At 44.2% G+C, this 18501-nt stretch overlaps 1 protein-coding gene and 1 pseudogene across 3 annotated transcripts in view; both read right to left on the reverse strand.

Annotated features, from left to right (window-relative positions):
- ATP11A (ATPase phospholipid transporting 11A) overlaps positions 1-18501 on the reverse strand; it is a 236885-nt gene that overhangs the window by 175228 nt on the left and 43156 nt on the right. The gene's annotated exons all lie outside the window — the stretch shown is intronic.
- LOC128830713 (U4 spliceosomal RNA) lies at positions 4154-4315 on the reverse strand (annotated as a pseudogene).

Here is an 18501-nt window from a genome sequence, read left to right on the forward strand (position 1 = left end):
GGTGCCTGGCACTCAGCCTGCCGCTCTCAAGGCAGGCTTCATGCTTTCACACAGGGGATGCATCGTACCAGAGCCCATGGCCATTCTGGAGCCCCTCTGGCCATTCCTGACTCACCAGGGGCACCATTTCAGATTTTGGCTGGTTAATCACATGCATTAACTGCGATTGACAGCCCTACTATAAACATACATGTTAACATGGTTTACACAGTATCAAGTAGACTGTAGTGATTGTTAAAAGTTTACATCGTGCTGCCTAACTTTATTAGCATTATTAAATACATTTCAGACATGATTGTTCAGAGATATCCACCAGAGGGAAAGACTGATCTCTTCTGGAATATGGAGATATAGATCTGATACCGAAATCAGAAATCAAAATAAATTCTAAATTCAGAGAAAGGATATGGGTGAGTGAGAATGAGAAAGGAACTGCTGTGTAGAATTAGAGAAAGGAATTAATGTCTATAAAAAGAATTTGTTAAGAAGGTAGAGTGCTCTGTTTGTATGCAAGGCTTAGTAAAACTGGTGTCCCCATTTTCCATGTGATGGACAACTGTGGGGCCACAGTATTGCCTGTTGGTTAGCATAGTGGACTGGGAGACTGCAAACCTGAATTTTCCACCCAACTCTACCACAGATTTGGTATAGAACAGGGATCGGCAACCTTTGGCACGCAGCACGCCAGGGTAAGCCCCCTGGCAGGCCAGGCTGGTCTGTTTACCTGCCTCATCCGCAGGTTCAGCCGATCGCGGCTCCCACTGGCCAACAGGGGCTGCAGGAAGCAGCGAGGGACGAGGGATGTGCTGGCCACGGCTTCCCGCTGCCCCCATTGGCCTGGAGCGGCGAACCACGGCCAGTGGGAGCCGCAATCGGCCGAACCTGCGGACGCGGCAGGTAAACAAGCTGGCCTGGCCCGCCAGGGTGCTTACCCTGGTGAGCCACGTGCCAAAGGTTGCCGATCCCTGGTACAGAATCGTAGAACTGGATGGGACCTCGAGAGGTCATCTAGTCCAGTCCCCTGCACTCAAGGCAGGACTAAGTATTATCTAGCCCATCCTTGACAGGTGTTTGTCCAACCTGCTCTTAAAAATCCCCAATGATGGAGATTCCACAACCTCCCTAAGCAATTTATTCCAGTGCTTAACCACTCTGACAGTTAGGCAGTTTTTCCTAATGTTCAACCTAAACCTTGTCTGCTGCAATTTAAGCCCATTGCTTCTTGTCCTATTCTCAGAGATTAAGCAAAACAATTTTTCTCCCTCCTTCTTGTAACAACATTTTATGTACTTGAAAACTGTTTTGTCCCCTCTCACTCTTCTCTTCTCCAGACTAAACAAACCAAATTTTTTCAATCTTCCCTCATAGGTCATATTTTCTGGACCTTTAATCATTTTTATTGCTCTTCTCTGGACTTTCTCCAATTTGTCCACATCTTTCCTGAAATGTGGCACCCAGAACTGGACACAATACTCCAGCTGAGACCTAATCAGCATGGAGTAGAGCGGAAGAATTACTTCTCGTGTCTTGCTTACAATACTCCTGCTAATACATTCCAGAATGATGTTTGCTTTTTTTGCAACAGCGTTACACTGTTGACTCATAATGAGTCAACTATGATCCCCAGATCCCTTTCCGCAGTACTCCTTCCTAGGCAATCATTTCCCATTTTTGTGCTGCCAGTCAAGACATTTAAACTCTGTTTACCTTTGTGTTAAAAAGTGATAACACTTGTCCACTCATTCAGTTCCATTACTCCAGAAAGAGATGCATTTCCCCAAGGAAAGAAAAAAAAATGAGTATCTTGAGAAATATGTTAGTTTCATTGGAACTGACCAAGACAGATGCTAGGCACATTCAGCTCCCAGTGATGCAAAGTTCCTTGGAGAGTAAACATCAGTTCTACAGGGAATTTAACCAAAAAAAAAAAAAATCCTATTGTAAGCCTGATAGGAAACCCAAGAGGGTCTCTGATTAACTGTGATGCACTCTCTACTAGGTACTTGAGCTTCTTACAATATTTTTCTTTTATAGTTCCAATGGCTTCAGACAACATTTTCATCAAAATAATAGGAGAGATTTTCTATTTACATACATTGCCACAAATGCTCAGATGCATTTTACAACGATGTTTCTATATCTGGATTTAACAAAGTGAATGGTATCCTTGGAAATGTTCTCCCTTCTCAAACAAAGCATAAGTGAGAGTACCCTTAGGTTTTAATGGAGGAGATATTCCCAATTCTGAAGGATCTTTCAGTGAGCCATACTATATTTCAGATAACAATTCCCACTACACTGGTATCCTTTAGGAATGATATGGCAAAGGCCACTCTTATTTAAGATAAATATTTACATAAGACATTGGCAGAATTTCAAAGATTCCTTTTGAGATGGACAGAAGGAAATATTCCAAGGACTGTCTTTACAACCAGCTACGTATTTTGTTTTTAAGTCTCATGAACATTTCAATACACTCTGTGACTTAAGGTAAAGGGGAAAAGGCACAAAGAAAGCAAAAACTGATAGTAATCTACTTATGGAAAGGCATAATGATGTTAACCCATAAGGAAAGTAAAATGGTTCCTTCAGTTAGAATAACAGAGTTAAAAATGTATAAGTCGCTTCAGCCAGGTGTCTACATGACACACTATTAATTGCTCAAGCAATAACTTCCCTCAGATACGAAAGTAAACAACAGGATAGTGTGGGGAAGATTGCATTATCAGTAGCCATGTTCCAAATCAGATAAATTTGGCAGAAAATACAGAAAAATCTAATGGTCTCCTTTTGGTAAATTATTTTGTTTTAGTTTGATTAAATATGACTGTCAAGGCTGAATCCCCACTCTGTCACTTTGAGTACAGAAGGTAGAGGCCCGCGAGGATTCTAAAAATTAAACCTTGTATTAAACTCCCAAGGTTACAGCTTTTCTCTGACCTTGGCTTGGTAAACGCTGCCACCACCCAAATGCAAAAAAACCCAACAACCTTGGAACTAGAAAGGAACACTTGGGAATTCCTCCCTGTGGAGTACCCTCAAGCCCTTTCACCTGCCCTTCAGGGAAGAGCTGAAGAAAAAAAAAACAAAGGAAATTAGCTGTTGCCACCAGCTAATCAAACAGCGTATGTACAAACCTCTTAGGACACCAAAAATCCAATCCTGTTCTTAAAAAAAGGTAAATTTTATTAAAAACAAAAAGGAAGAAAATACATCTGGAACTTAGGCTTTTGCTAGATTTTAGAAGAGCAATTCCAAAAATTAAGCACCCAAACTAGCTTTCTTGGGGGTTCAACTTAAAGGTTACAAGCAAACAAAAGCATCAGAGGTTAGCACAGAGGAGATCCACAAGCCAAAATAAGAAATAAACCTGATAGTGTCTAACTAAACATTCCCTATCCAAATTATTTTTTCTAGGTATGGAAGATACTTTCTCATACCTGGTTCAAACCTTACACAGCATTCCTGCTTATAGCATTGCTGCTCCGTGCCCCTCAGCCCAGAGAACAACAGACAAAGGGAAAGTTTCCTTCCCAATTTTAAAAAGTTCTAGCCTTTCCATTGGTTCTTTTGGTCAGGTGCTCACTTTTTGTTTCTTTACCTGGGGGACTTTTTAACCCTTTTACAGGTAAAGCAAGTAGAGAACAGCTACCAAGAGTCTTTTTACAGCTGGCTGGCTGGGTGTCCATGAAAGGAAGCTACCCCTCCCCCCCTTCATTATCACAATGATTTTTTTTTTAACTTGATGGGACTGCTAATTACACAAGCCATTTCATTTCAACATTTCACATCAGATGAGACATTAGGATGCATTTCATGTAAGATTTCAGCCTAGAAACAAGATTTACACACACACAAAATAAGGCCAAATAATATTTTGCCTTTAAATAAAATCTTTCCAACAGTCACAGTCCCTAAAGACAGACTTGTTCCAGACCTCTGCAATGTTAATCCTGTCAGAGCCATTTCCACAAGAATTTGTTCAAGGTAATCAAGTCTGCATAAAAGAAGAACTTCTTAACATGCAACAAAAGCACAGCTATGAATACTTAACCAGGAAAATATTTCAAAACACTTATCCGCCAAGATTGTATTACCACAGTTGCAAACAAAACACAAAGCAGCTAGAAGTTTTAACATTTAAAATGCAAACTAGTCCATACTAGATCCAGATCCTTCAATGAAAAATTTAAACTGGAGAGCTAACCTCTCTCTTTTAAAGACAAGGCAAGGAAAAGTTTTCAAATAGCAATAATCACACCTCAGATTAACCTCATTAGTTATGATACTGATGATACTGCCACTGCGCAAAGTACTACATGGCAACTAGGTCTACAAACAATACTACTAAAATGTTATTTCAACCACTCGATAACTCCCCTCATGGTTGTGATGAGAAAACATTTATTAAGCTTTTGAAATAATTTAAAGTATGCATTCAAACAAGAAATATAATATATATCAAATCCTGCTAGAAGAGTCCTCAAAAGTGAGATCCATACAAATAGTTAAACATAAAAATAAAAAAGCTGAGGGGTTTTTGTTTTTTTAAGCTAACATGACATTACTGATATTCAGGGAACAAAAATATATCAGACCTGACATCTGAATCCAGATCTTCACATACAAAAACAAAGTTCTCTCTCAGCTTAAAAAACAGACATAGTATAAAATAGACATTTTTAATTTGATTAAATTTAGTGGAGAAATACTGAGGTCTGGAAACACGAGATGAGAATTCAGATAATGTAGTTACTTTTCTGCCATTATGAGTTAGTTTAGCAATACCAGGGAAGTGATATTTCAATGAAAAAATGGTTGCCACCCTTTCGTAACTGTTGTTCTTTGAGATGTGTTGCTCTTGTCCATTCCATTCTAGGTGTGCGCGCACTCACATGCACAGTCGGAGATTTTTTTCCTTAGCAGTATCCATAGAGTCAGCGGTGGTGCGCCCTTGAGTGCCGTGCTCATGTGCCGGTATATCAGGCTCTGTCGACCCTTCGCCCTCTGGCGGTTCCTTCTTGCCGACAATTCCAGAGTGGCAGGATGGTGGATACTGGAATGGACATGAGCAACATATCTCGAAGAACAGGAATTACAAAAGGTAGGTAACCGTTTTTTCTTCGAGTGCTTGCTCATGTCGATTCCATTCTAGGTGACTCACAAGCAGTGCCAATGGAGGTGGGCTCGGAGTTCATGGTCTGGAAACTTGCAGCACTCACTGCCCTGCTGAAGCCAGCATCATCCTGGGCCTGCTAGGTCAGCGCATAATAGGACGTAAACCTGTGGACAGACGACCAGGTAGCAGTTCTACAGATCTCTTGAATGAGCACCTGGGCCAAGAAGGCTGCCGATGACGCTTGGGCTCTAGTCGAGTGCACTTTGACTATTGCCGGTGGAGGCACACTCGCCAGATCGTAGCAGTATTGGATGCAGGCTGTGATCCAGCACAAAATCCTTTGAGCAGACACCGGGTGACCTTTCATCCTGACTACTGCTGCAACAAACAGCTGCGTTGACTTATGGAATGGCTGTGTCCTATTGAGATAGATGTCCAGGGCATGTAAGCTGCGCTCTTCAGATTTACAGGGCTTTGGAAAGAAGACCGATAAGAAAATGTCCTGGCTAGTATGAAACAAGGAAACTACTTTGGGCAGGAACGCCAGGTGCAGCTGCAACTGGACCTTATCTTTGTAGAACACTATATGGGGTGGTTCTGACATAAATGCTCTGATCTCAGACACTCTGCAGGCAGATGTAACTGCCACCAGGAACATAACCTTCCAGGAGAAAAGGAGAAGAGAGCAGGAAGCCAGAGGTTCAAAGGGAGGACCCATGAGCCTTGACAGCGTGAGATTCAAATCCCAGGGAGGGACAGGATCCCAGATGTGACAGTAAAGACACTCCAGACCTTTCAAGAACCGGGCCATTATGTCATGAGTGAAGACCGACCTGCCTTGGAACAGTGGGTGGAAAGTCAAAATAGTAGCCCGTGATCAACAACAGGAACAAGCCCTGAAGTTTGAGGTGCAGAAGATAATCCAGGATCACCTGCAGTAAAGCGCAGACGTGCTGATCTGAAGCCCAGCACATGAATCTTTTCCTGGTAAATTGCTCTGGTGTAGCGGTATCCATAGGGTCAGCAGTGGTGCCCCCTTGAGTGCCGTGCTCATGTGCCGGTATATCAGGCGCTGCCGACCCTTCGCCCTCTGGCAGTTCCTTCTTGCCGACAATTCCAGAGTGCCAGGATGGTGGATACCGCTACACCAGAGCAACTTACCAGGAAAAGATTCATGTGCTGGGCTTCAGATCAGCACGTCTGGGCTTCGCTGCAGGTGATCCTGGATTATCTTCTGCACCTCAAACTTCAGGGCTTTTCCAGGTAAGTTGCTTTCTACTGCCCAGCAAGACCTGTTGCACCTGGGTTGAGCATTCCTTCTCGTCCGCATTCAGCCATGCAGCATCCACACTGTCAAGTGCACCACCTCCAGGTTCACCGCCTCCAGGTTCAAGTGCAGGAGACTGCCGTGGTTCTGGGACAGCAGGTCTGAGCAGACGAGTCACAGTGGTGCGGCTACCGAAAGGTCCAGCAGCATGCCGAACCCAGTGCTGGTGAGGCCACTCGAAGGCTATCAGGATAACTCTTGCCCTGTCCCGCTTGATCTTCATGGAGGACTCTGTAGATCAATGGCACTGATGGAAAGGCATACACCAGGGCTCCCAACCATGGAAGCAGAAAAGCATCCGACAGGGAGCTCCTGTCCATCCCCTGGAGTGAACAGAACACGTGGCATTTCCTGTTTTGGTGGGACACGAACAAGTCCACCTGGGGAGTCCCCACTTTCAGAAGATCATACTGGCCACCTCCGGATGGAGCGACCACTTGTGGCGAGATAAGGTCTTGCTGAGGCAATTTACTAGTGCATTCTTGGTCCCAGGAAGGTGCACCAGATGAATGACACACAGAAGTCCCAAAGGCTGAGAACTTCTTGGCAAAGGGGTGACTACCTGGCCCTGCCCTGCCTGTTGATGTAATAGATCGCAGCAGTATTATCCATGAGGACCTGCACCATCTTGCCCCTCCGGTGGGGCAAGAAGGCCTGGCAGGCCAGGTGAACCTCCCGTAGCATCCTGAAATTGATGTGAAGGGCCAGATCGTCCTGCAGCCACCGGCCCTGAGCTCACCCTGGTGGCCTCCCCAGCCCAGGTCCGAAGCATCTGAGACCAGGGTCAGTGACGGGGACAGGGCTGCGAAGGGAACTCTCTGCATCACCACTCCAGGGATGACAGGATGTGATCCAGCATCCTGACTACCCAATCTAAATAGTGTGAGTTGGGGGTGTAAACCGCCACCAGCCACACTTGCAGAGGCTGAAGGTGGAGCCGGGCATGACTGACCGTATATGTACAGGCGGCCATGTGGCCCAGCAACCACATGCAGGTGTGAGCCGTGGTGAGCGGGTGGTTCTTCACATGGGAGATCAGATCCGACATGGCCTGAAAATGTGCCTCCGGGAGGAATTCCCTGGCTCATGTGGAGTCGAGAATCACCCCTATGAACTCTGTGTGTTGAACTGGCCTTAAGGTTGATTTTTTCTTGTTTATCAAAAGGCCCAGGTCATGGCAGATGGAACACACCAGATCGAGGCTTCTCTGCACTTGATCCTGAGACTTGCCCTTGATGAGCCAATCGTCAAGATACGGGAAGACCTGGACCACTCAGGTAAGTGGCCACTGGTGCCATATATTCCGTGAAGACCCTTGGGGCTGATGAGAGCCCATAGGGGAGTGCTGTAAATTGGAAATAGGGTTCGCCCACAATAAAATGGAGGAAACATCTATGACCTTGGAATATAAAAACAGGTGTCCTTCAACTCGAGGGCGGCGTACCAGTCTCCCGGATCCAGGGAGGGATGATAAAGGCAAGAGAAACCATGAGAAACTTCTACTTTTTGAGAGAGACTTTTTGAGGCATTGCAGGTCCAAAATGGGTCTAAGGCCCCCTTTTGCTTTCCGGATTAGAAAATAACAGGAGTAGAAACCTTTCCCTGCCATGTCCCGAGGGACCTACTCCACACCCCCATGCGCAAGAAGTTCTCGACCTCTTGAACAAGAACTTACTTGTGAGAATGGTCCCTGAAGAGGAATAGGAAGGGGTGGGGGGAAGGAGAGGCAACCGTAAACTGCAGAGTGTAACCTTGAGACACTATGTCCAGCACCCAACAGTCCGAGGTGACTTGGGACCAGGCCGAACAGAAGGGACAAAGACAGTTGAGGAAAGAGCACAATTGATCCTAGAAGGTAACCGGGGCATTGCTCTCAACCAAACCCTCAAAACGAGCACTTCTGGCCCCCAGGGTGTTTTGCTTGCCCAGACTGCATGGGTGAGCAGGTGGAGGAAAGGCAACGGTGACTGAATAAAGTCTTGGTCCCTTCTCCTTGTAGACCCTGGACAAGACTGCCAAGCTTAGGTGGTGGGGGCGGATGGAACTGCTTCCTCATAGGCTGCAGTGTATGCATTCCCAGCGAGCGAACGGTGGCCCTGTTGTCCTTTAGCCCATGCAGCATCGCATCCGTCTGCTCAGAAAAGAGACTGTTCCCATCAAATGGGACCTTCTGAATAGAGGTCTGCATTTCTTGGGAGAGTCCGGCGGTCTGAATCCAGGAACTGCGTCTCATTACCACTGCCAAAGCAACCACCCTGGCTGCCGAGTCCATCGCATCCCATGCCATCTGGAGGGAGCAACTGCAGCTACAGTGCCCACCTCCACCAGGTTGCCAAATTCTTGGACCACACCTTGTGGGAGGGACTCCATGAACTTAGGGAGGGAGTTCCGTAAGTTAAAATTGTAATGGCCCAAGAGGGGCTGATGGTTTGCCACCCGGAAGTGAAAACTGGCCATCGAATAAATTTTCCTCCCAAATAGGTCCAACCATTTGGGCCTCTTTATTTTTGGGGGGGGTCGAGCTAATATGCCCGTTTGGCCAATGAAAGGGACACGGCAGCCACCAGCAAGTCAGAGGGAGGGTGGGTGTAGAGGTATTCAACCCTTTGGCCAGGACAAAATATTTCTTTTTGGCCCTTTTTGAGTTGGGAGGAATGGAGGAAGGAGTTTGCCAGAGGGCCTTGGCAATCTTAAGGACACCATCATGCACCATAGTGCAGGTTGGGGTAGAGGCTGACAGGACATTAAACAAGGCGTCCACCTGCTCAGCCATTTTGTCCACCTCCAGGCCCAAGTTCTCAGCCACCCGACGCAGCAGGGCCTGGTGCTCTTTGAAATCATCTGGCGGACTGACCCTTGATAGTATAGGTGCAGGAAGTAGGGGTGTGGGGGTGCTGCAGCACCCCCAGGTTTTATGTGGGGTTCCAGCTGCGCATGCGTGGTCCCAGCTGCCAGCCCTGCTCCTGGCCACGCATGCAGGGCTCCACTACTGGTCCCGTGCCTGCCCCCAGCCTCAGCCCCCTTATCCCTGTTCTCCGCCCCCTCCTGGAGACACGGCCCTGCTCCTGGCCTCAGATCTGGGAGAGGGGACACAAAGTAAAAAGTTTGGGGATAGTTTTGCTGGCTTTCAGCACCCTACTATAAAAAACGTTCTAGCACCAATGCTCGAAGGTCCCACCACTGCCTCATCCAGGGAGCCATGCTTTTTGGGCACTGGCAACTGGGAACGGTGCCAGGCAGAGCCTGGTGCTGGGGGCACACTGTGCACCAAGACCAAGGTACTTGGGGATTCCTGGAGGGGCTGCATGGAGGCCAGGCTCCATGAGGAGAGCCTATAACCGAATATCCCGCTCCTTTTGCGTGCAAGGCCAGAAGTTTTTACAAATTCAGCCCTCGTCTCTACTGTGTGATTCCCCCAAGCACTTGCGGCAGCTGCTTTGTGGGATCACTTACAGGCACAGGCATAGACATGAGCAAGCATGCAAAGAAAAACTTCAGATTCTCTTTTTATTTCCAGACCTCTCTCATTAACAGAGTATTGGCGGGTGATATTACAAAAATGAATAAAATAGATGCTACTAATGGAACTTGAATTATCAAAATGGAGAATTTCTTTCAAGACATATCTGATACACTCTTAGTGTGTTTAAAGAAGGGTCAGTTACTATCAGTGAAGTTAAAAGAGATTTATATGTAACTAACAGATCCTCAACAGCAATATATTTGGGAATACCAAAAATCTCAGTGATGGTTTTAATAGTTTTCCATTAGTTTTAATATCAAGTCAACACACACATTATCTTTTATAAAATGTACCAGCTAGAATTGCAATGCTACCACCACACGAAGAGGCTAGCACATCATGAAGAGAAATCCTTGGTCTTATCAATTTTTCCTTCCCCCCTCTTACGCAATTCTAAATTTAGCATTGTATTTGAAAAACAATATCTAACAGACTCCGAATGTGTCATTTTTAGTCTGTAGTGGTTTTATTATATTCAAAAAATAATCTCCAATGAAATGTAAGGAGCAGGATGTGGTGAAGAACTGGACTTAGATTTCTGTTCTGCTAATTCAAAATGTTTCTAAAACAGATGCAATTAAAGGTGATTGTGAAGGGTACTAAGAGGAAGGAAACAGCTATTCCCTCTATTATCAGTTCCATGAAGGTCATAAGAAAATTAATAGTGATAGATGTATCCAAAAAAAACAAAATCTTACCCTCCTGTCATTTTTAGTGGCCAAATCATGAAAAGATGCCAAAAGAGTTTCCTTTAAAGTTGGTTAAATGTTGGCATTTAATACCTCAGTAGTTTTCTGTATATGTTCAATTTTGTTATTTTGTTTTTGATATTCCATGTACGATAGATATTGAACATATTTTGTTTGTACTGTTTACCTTGACTCCAGTTCTGTCTATTAGGGCACACTGCTTTTTGCATGTAGGTTTCTGAAACGTATTTACTTGACTCTTAAACAATTAAAGGAGCTGGGCATGCGGTGCAAAGAAACCAAACATCTATTTATATACTCACTGTTCTCAGGTTACTTTGCTTAACCAGAAGCAGTCACGCACCTACTCTCTGGAGAGAGCAGACCATCAGCTCCATCTCAGTCAAATAAAATCACTGCAAAGATATATGCCTACCCTAACAATAAAGATAAGTGGATGGGAGTGAAAAAAATAGTATGTGATTGTGTAACTAAAGACTGTATTATAATGCATACACACAAAGCAGCTGCATTAAGGTTGAATGAGTAACTTTAATTTTGGCACTTCTTAACTTTGCAAGTCTTATACGTACTGAAATTCTCAAAAGGGACAATCCACAGAATTACTACAAAATGAATTTCCCCTCCATGCATATACACACCATCCAAAGAGATTTGTGGCCAATGAAGTTTAAAGATTTGGCTAAACCTTTTCAAGTTTAGGTGACTAAAGCACCTAACTAAAAGCTACCTGACTTTCAAAGACTTTGCAGCTGTATCTGCATCTCTGAATGTCAGGCTGCTCTTATTTAAAGTGCTAAGATGCAAGTTTAGGTGGTTTAAGCTTTAATATTGACCTATGTCCCTATTTTTAAATATTGGTGAAGATTATGGAAAAGGAAATTTCCAGAACTTAGTGTTTAACTTCTAGAACTTCATGGGTTTCAGAATTATAAGTTTTATATCTTTTTAAAAAAAATGTTTAATCTATTTCAGGGAGATGTTACAGTATTTTGTCTTTTAGAGACCCTTATTTTTGGAGAGAGAGGTAAAATATCTGGAAAAACAAAATAGAGCTCTGATCAAAAAATATTTCTGGGATCTCCAGTATCTAGTATCTTGAAACATTTTAATTTAGATTCTAATTCCTCTTACATTCAAATTCATTTTAAAATGTGCAATGTATGACAGAACTGAAAATGTCCTCTTTGATTTCTACCAGCAGTCAAAAGTTTCATTGATTCTGCTGGCTTTGCATCAGGCCCCCATCTGAGGTGAATGGTGGTTTCATACTCTGATTCTCTAGAGGTTGTATATAAAAATCAAGAAGTAGTAACACTTTCTCCAAAGGTTTCCAAGATAAATTGTTAAAAGAAATAGATTTACAATATACAATTCTCATGACTGCAATAAGTATTTACATCTGCATGCGTGTTCTACCACAGAAAAATGATAAACAGAGACCTTGGCCTACGCTGCAATTTGGAAAGCACTGTAAAGATAAACATCAAAGGAGAACTGAGTCTCCAATCTGCTAATAACCCACCCGACATTGAAAGTAAACTGTACAGTTTCCCTGTAATCTTGAGGCTTTCTTGTTTCCTTACAGGAAAGAGATTCCAGATCTCTGCCACTCTCACTGAAGTCTCCTGGGATAGAGGTATTGATTAGAATAGAAGAGAATGAGGACAGAAAATATTTAACTGACTTGAACAACTCACTGGGAGCAATGTTTTACCTTCATTACAGTTCTTGGAATCACCCCCTCTTGTCCCACATATGCCTCAGGCCAATCACATGGATGAACCTCCACTCACAAGTATCCACTGGCAAGGTCAAGTGTAGTAAAACAGGAAGCTTTGGACAACAGCTTAAGTGTAGGCATGCGTCCTTCTGAAACTTTATTCAGCCACCCATTGTCCCCACACCTTCTCATTCCCCCATCCTTCTTCACAAGGACCATTAGAGGACTCTAGAGATTTGTGGAAGGTTAAACTCTATGCTCCTTCGTCTGATGAAAGTGGCTCTCAAGCTTTGCTTTATGACAATTTGATGTCCCACCTTGACTTGCTAGCCTTTCAAGTGCCTGCGTGGTGAACTAATCCTGTGCATCCCAAGTTGTCATCCCCTGTGTTGAATACATTTCAGTACTTCAATCAGATTTCTGTTCTGACTCAGATGTTCTTACAAAGCTTCAGCCCTTCGATAAGATCTTCCATCTTCACCTTATTTCTGTCTTAGGCGATTCTTAACCCTTCCTGGTCAAAGAGATGGTTCTTCTGTGGCTTGCACTTTGGCCATCTCATTCATAACAACTCTTGAAATGTCTTTGCATTGTTAAGAGTCTGGAAACTGCAATATTACAAGCATGTTGATAGTTTAAGTTACACAATGTATGCAGTAAATCTTGATTTTAAGCTTTATTAAATGTCACACTTTATATCACACTGAAAGAAGTGGACCTTGTAGGTGAAGTTAAAAAAAATGGATCAATTGTAGGCATTTATTCTGCTGCTGGAGCAATGAAAACTCTTTAGGCAAAAGAAAATTTTCTAAGAGCCAAAAGGACTAGTGTATTTCCTGAGGAAATATTTTCTGATGAATTAACGTATGAATCTATGGAGACTGATAATGTCAGACCTTTTCAACCTACATGTATTTTAACAGTTATAATGGTGCTTGGAACTGCTGCAGTTACTGAGGGTCTGTCATTCTTCACATATTTAATAAAAATTACTGAAAACTTTAAAACCTACTAGCTTTTAAGTACAACTTCTGTTCCAAGATTGAAATCTGTTTACTTTTATTATAAAACCCAGGGCCATGTGCTCCTATAATGTTCAGTGTATGATGGAAATCCATTGTTTTAAGATTAAAAAAACATGACTGGGGGTCTTTGATCAGGACAGGACACAGACATAGTAGCAGGATCCAATCTTGGTGTTGTGAAAGGAAACACAGATGACATGAACTTTTTTTTTCCCAGTTAAAAAGGGAAAAATAATAAAAGCATGGTATCAGTCCAAATCAGTGTCACTAAATAGAAAAACTGGTTAATTAATGTTCCATAAGCATCAGTAGTTTTACCTAGTTGGCCATACACATGGTATATACACGATAAAACATTTCTACAATATTGCATGTTGCTCTGTGTGGTGAAGATTCCTGGAGACATTACCACCTTGTGAGTTTATGACACACCTGGATCATGAACACTCTCACATACAGCTATAATGGAAGGACACTTACTGAAGTGTATGTCTACATACTAAATTAATTTCTTCTACATTAGCAGGCACACCATCGGTAGGACTTTGCTCATCGGTTGGCACAATGTCCAACATGCCTATCGCTGACTTTGTACCTGTCCATTTTGTAATTACATCCCCTACTAGGAAAAGCATGACAATTTTAGTGTGCTTTTGAAGTAATGTTGTGATACAGCTTATGCTATTGGTTATCTATAGAATTTTAACTTGGGGAGAGGGGTGCAAGATAGCATCAGTGTCGGATACACTTTTTTTGAAGTAGAGAAGTTCACTTTCTAAATGATCTTCTAGAGAAAAGGGGGAAATTAGATCAACACAGGTGTCTGGTGTTTCTCTTTTTTGGTTAAAGGACATTTGTAAGCGCATAATGCTTCTGTATAAATAAAGTGACTAAATAATTAGCTATTTTGTATTCTATTAAATTCTCTGATATAAACTGAGTTGCTTCAGATAATTTTAGAATGCACATGTTCAAAAACTTGTCCACATGTGTGATGCTAAACCTCAACAGTGGTGTGATTTCTTTAAAAGTATTTTGATCAAAGAAGTTTGCAAACCAATACTATAAGATTAGTATTTATTCCATGTAATCCTGAATTTTCCTAAAAGAAAATAAAAGTTCTTCAGAAACTATGGAATTTAGCTTTTCCTTAAATTTCCTTCACTAGCTATGCAACAAAGCAAATCTGTTTCCTCCCTTCTTCTATGGAGGAGTCAGGGAAGGGTTTTGCCAAATTGATTTCCACAATTATATTACATTACTACCTCTCCTTTCTTCCCTATTGACATTTTTATGTGAGTAAAGAATCCATTTCTAAGCAGTTTTATAGTTGTAAGATAAGATGGTATTTACCATGTGATTAAAATAAGATATTCCTTTGTGAAAGGTAGTTGATTGAAATTTTAATTTTATGATAAATCCTTATACACAGTAGGATTTCGCCGGTACGACCCTAAATATTCCCTTCACTGATGTAATCCACAGAGAATAATAATTGATTTTATAAACACAGTTCTATTTTATAAAAAGATACTATATGTTGTAAGAGCATCCTGTGGAAAAAATTTATTATAGAGCTAAGTCTTAATAAATTATTTCAGTGCTGTTCTTACTTTGCACAATGCAATGAAATAAAATAATGGGGCATTCTTCTGAGAAGAATTATTCTCTTACAAATACATTTGTATACATTGTAAGGTCATGACCTGTTCATCTGAGAGGTATAAATTTGAGACCATAAGGCTGTCAACTGTTGAACTAAAACCTATTTAAAATCTGTATTTTTGTGAAAAATGCATTTCCAATTTGTTTTTTGTAGGAGCACGCTGCCAACATGTGATATAATCAAAAGATCTGTGTAACAGAATATGATAAAATCCCAACCCCCATGTTAAACTTTATATAAATCAGGTAGCATTTCCATAATCTAATAAATTAGTTTGTATTCTACCTTTCAGTATCACATCAAATCAAATAATCTGGTGTTGTTTCAATGGTTAGATATTTTTGACACTGCCCAGTAGTTTTGGGTTACATTATGGTAACGGCCTTTGTTCTGTAGGCTTGAAAGACACTTATCTTGAAATGCCAAGGTTTCATAACCTGTAGCTGTGCTGTCATACTATTTGACCTGGCATATGAAACAATGCAGTACGAGTTAGATCATTGAACTGAGCCTGCTTCAATATGCATGGATTTTTAAGTCATGTTCAGACACCAAGGTATCTAATGGCGATGTCTCTTGTTAGTAGTAGGAAACCGAACAGAAAATGGAATAGTTTTAGACCAATAATCATTTAGTAGACTGTGTATGTGTGAGTTTCCATTTTTTTATTTGAAATTTAGGCAAGACCAAAGAAACAAAACAAACCCCAGCAGAATTTTCAAGGGTTTTTGGTACAGAATCAGTTTCAGCAATTTACACATGGGTGTAAGCAGAGTTTCAATCGTGTTCTCTCTTAACTGCATATTTTCTATTCCCCTTCTACCCTACCACCCCACTGTTCACATACACTTTTTTTTTTTTTTAATTAAAGTTCTTTAAGGATTAACATGTTTTGGGAGGACATTCTTGAGTTTCTTTTCGGTACTGATCTAAATTAATGCTGCTGTAATTGGATTAGTACTGAAACTCAAATAGAACCTCCACCTTTAAAATTAGAGCAATTCAATCCCGTTGTTCTCTTCTCTCTGGCCATTCTCCAGGCCCAATTCTGGAATGTTTGGATTCCCCTCTTTGTGGACTTGCTCTCCTATTCACCAGCATGTTTCCCTGGGCACCACTTCCCCCTGCACCGTTGTTAGAACTTATTTATATAGCAAGGCTAGAGAAGAGGTAAGATCAAGCCACACCCTATCTTCAGGTCACCAGCAACATGCACGACTCCTAGCCCAATCTCCTTGTGGTGAGAGATGAAATCCTGGTGTAATGCCGACAAATCACAGTCGGCAGCAACCGGGAGCAAACCTGGGACCCCTGGAGTTTAATGCGTGAGCTTCTACTGCATGTGTGGGGAATCTCTGGCCCACAAACTGGATTCAGCCCGCTGCTTAATTTAATCCAGCCCACAGCAAGTCTCCATGCCACGGGCCAGAAGCCCCGAGCCTTGGCATCACTCCTCCCCTGGCAGTTTCTGGGCAGATTGGCAATCAGGGAAGCTCTGCACACTGCCCCAGCCCCCAGCGCTGGCTCTGCAGCTCCCACTGGCTGGGAACCACGGCCAATGGGAGCTGTGGGGGTGGCGCCTGCAGGTGCAGACAGCACGTACTGCATAGACACCTGGCTGCGCCTCTGCCTAGGGGCCGGACGTGCTAGCTGCTTCCAAGAGCAGCGCAGGGCCACGGCAGGCAGGGAGTCTACCTTATCCCCAGTGCGCTGCCGCCCGGGACCTGCCTCAGGTAAGTGCCACACGGCCAGAGTCTGCACCTCGCACCCACTGCTGCACCTTAACTCCCTCCCAGACCCAGCACCCCTGCCCGCACAGAAACCCCCAGACTTGACCCGGCTCCTGCACCCAAACTCCCCCCCACTTGCACCCCAACCCTCTGCCCCTGGTCAGAACTCCCTTCCACACCCAAACTCCTCATCCCTAACCCCATCCCAGAGCCTGCACCCCCAGCCAGAACCCTCACCTCCTCCTGCACCCCAAACCTCTCATTTCTGGCCCCACCCTGGAGCCCAGGGGAAGCCCCGAGAATCTGCATCTCCCTGCGGGGCTAGAACTGTAAATGCTGTCTCACCCCAATCTCACTACATTCCTTTGTCCCTGCCCCTTTTCCACCTCCCAACCCCCCAAAGTCAATTTTTTGTGTCTTCCTCATTCAAAATCAGGCTGCTGCTTCCTCCTCCATGTTGCCTGGATGTCACTAGGAGGGTCATTGAGAACACAGGAGAGACAGGCTCTCTGCTCTCCACTCTGGTGCCTGGCCCTACCAGTCTTTTCTCTCTCTAAAGTCCTTCTGAGCTCCTGTAGCCCTGGATTGGAGCATACTCAGTGGCCTTGTGAGGGGGTGGCACATGTGCAATCTGGCACTAGGAGCTGAGAGAGGATGGCATATGCTCAGCAAGAAGGGACTCTCTGGAGATTTTAGCTGCTAAAAATCTAAGGCGTCTATACTGAGCATGTGCAAACTGCTATATTTCAGAGGCTTACAACCTGGCCAAATTTGGGTGGATTTTCATAGGGACAGCAAAAGGCACATCCTTGATACAAAAACCATACCTGCCAAATTCCAGGTCACTATTCCAGAGCATGGGCTGTTAGAGCTTCCCAATTCACCCTTATTTTTAACAAAGTATTTTCCCCTAACCTCCTTCTCATAAATGGCTAGACCGGGGCGGGCAAACTTTTTGGCCTGAGGGCCGCATCAGGTTTTGGAAATTGTATGGAGGGCTGGTTAGGGGAGGCTATGCCTCCCCAAACAGCCAGGCATGGCCCAGCCTACACCCCCTATCCGACCTCCCTCCTCCCCCCACCCCGCTTCTTGCCCCCTGACAGCCCCCGTGGGACTCCTGCCCCATTCAACCCCCCCCATGTGCGCTGATGGCCCCACCCTCCGGGACCCTTGCCCCATCCAACCCCTGGTTTCCTGTCCCCTGACCGCCCCGAGAACCCCCGCCCCGACTGTCCCATCCAACCCTCCTCTCATTCCTGATTGCCCCCCCCCCAGGACCCCTGCCCCCATCCAACCACCTCTTCTCCCTGACCACTCCCAGAACTCCCGCCTGTCCCCCATCGCCCCATCCAACCCCCCTTCTCCTTCCTGACTGTCCCCCTGGGATCCCTACCCCCATTCAACCCCCGTTCCCCGCCCTCTATCCACACCCCCGACCACTCCCCCCTGAACTCCCCTGCCCTCTATCCAACGTCCCTGCTCCCTGTCCCCTTACTCCGCTGCCTAGAGCGCCAGTGGCTAGTGGTATTACAGACGTGCCGCCCAGAGCACCAGGACAGGCAGCCGCGCTGCCTAGCTGGAGCCAGCCACACCACAGCACAACACAGAGCACTGGGTCAGACCGTGGCTTTGCAGCTGTGCTGTCCTAGGAGCTCACCACCCAGAGCACTGCGCCGGC

This window comes from Malaclemys terrapin, chromosome 1 (assembly GCF_027887155.1).
Source record: "Malaclemys terrapin pileata isolate rMalTer1 chromosome 1, rMalTer1.hap1, whole genome shotgun sequence".
Classification (NCBI taxonomy): domain Eukaryota; kingdom Metazoa; phylum Chordata; order Testudines; family Emydidae; genus Malaclemys; species Malaclemys terrapin.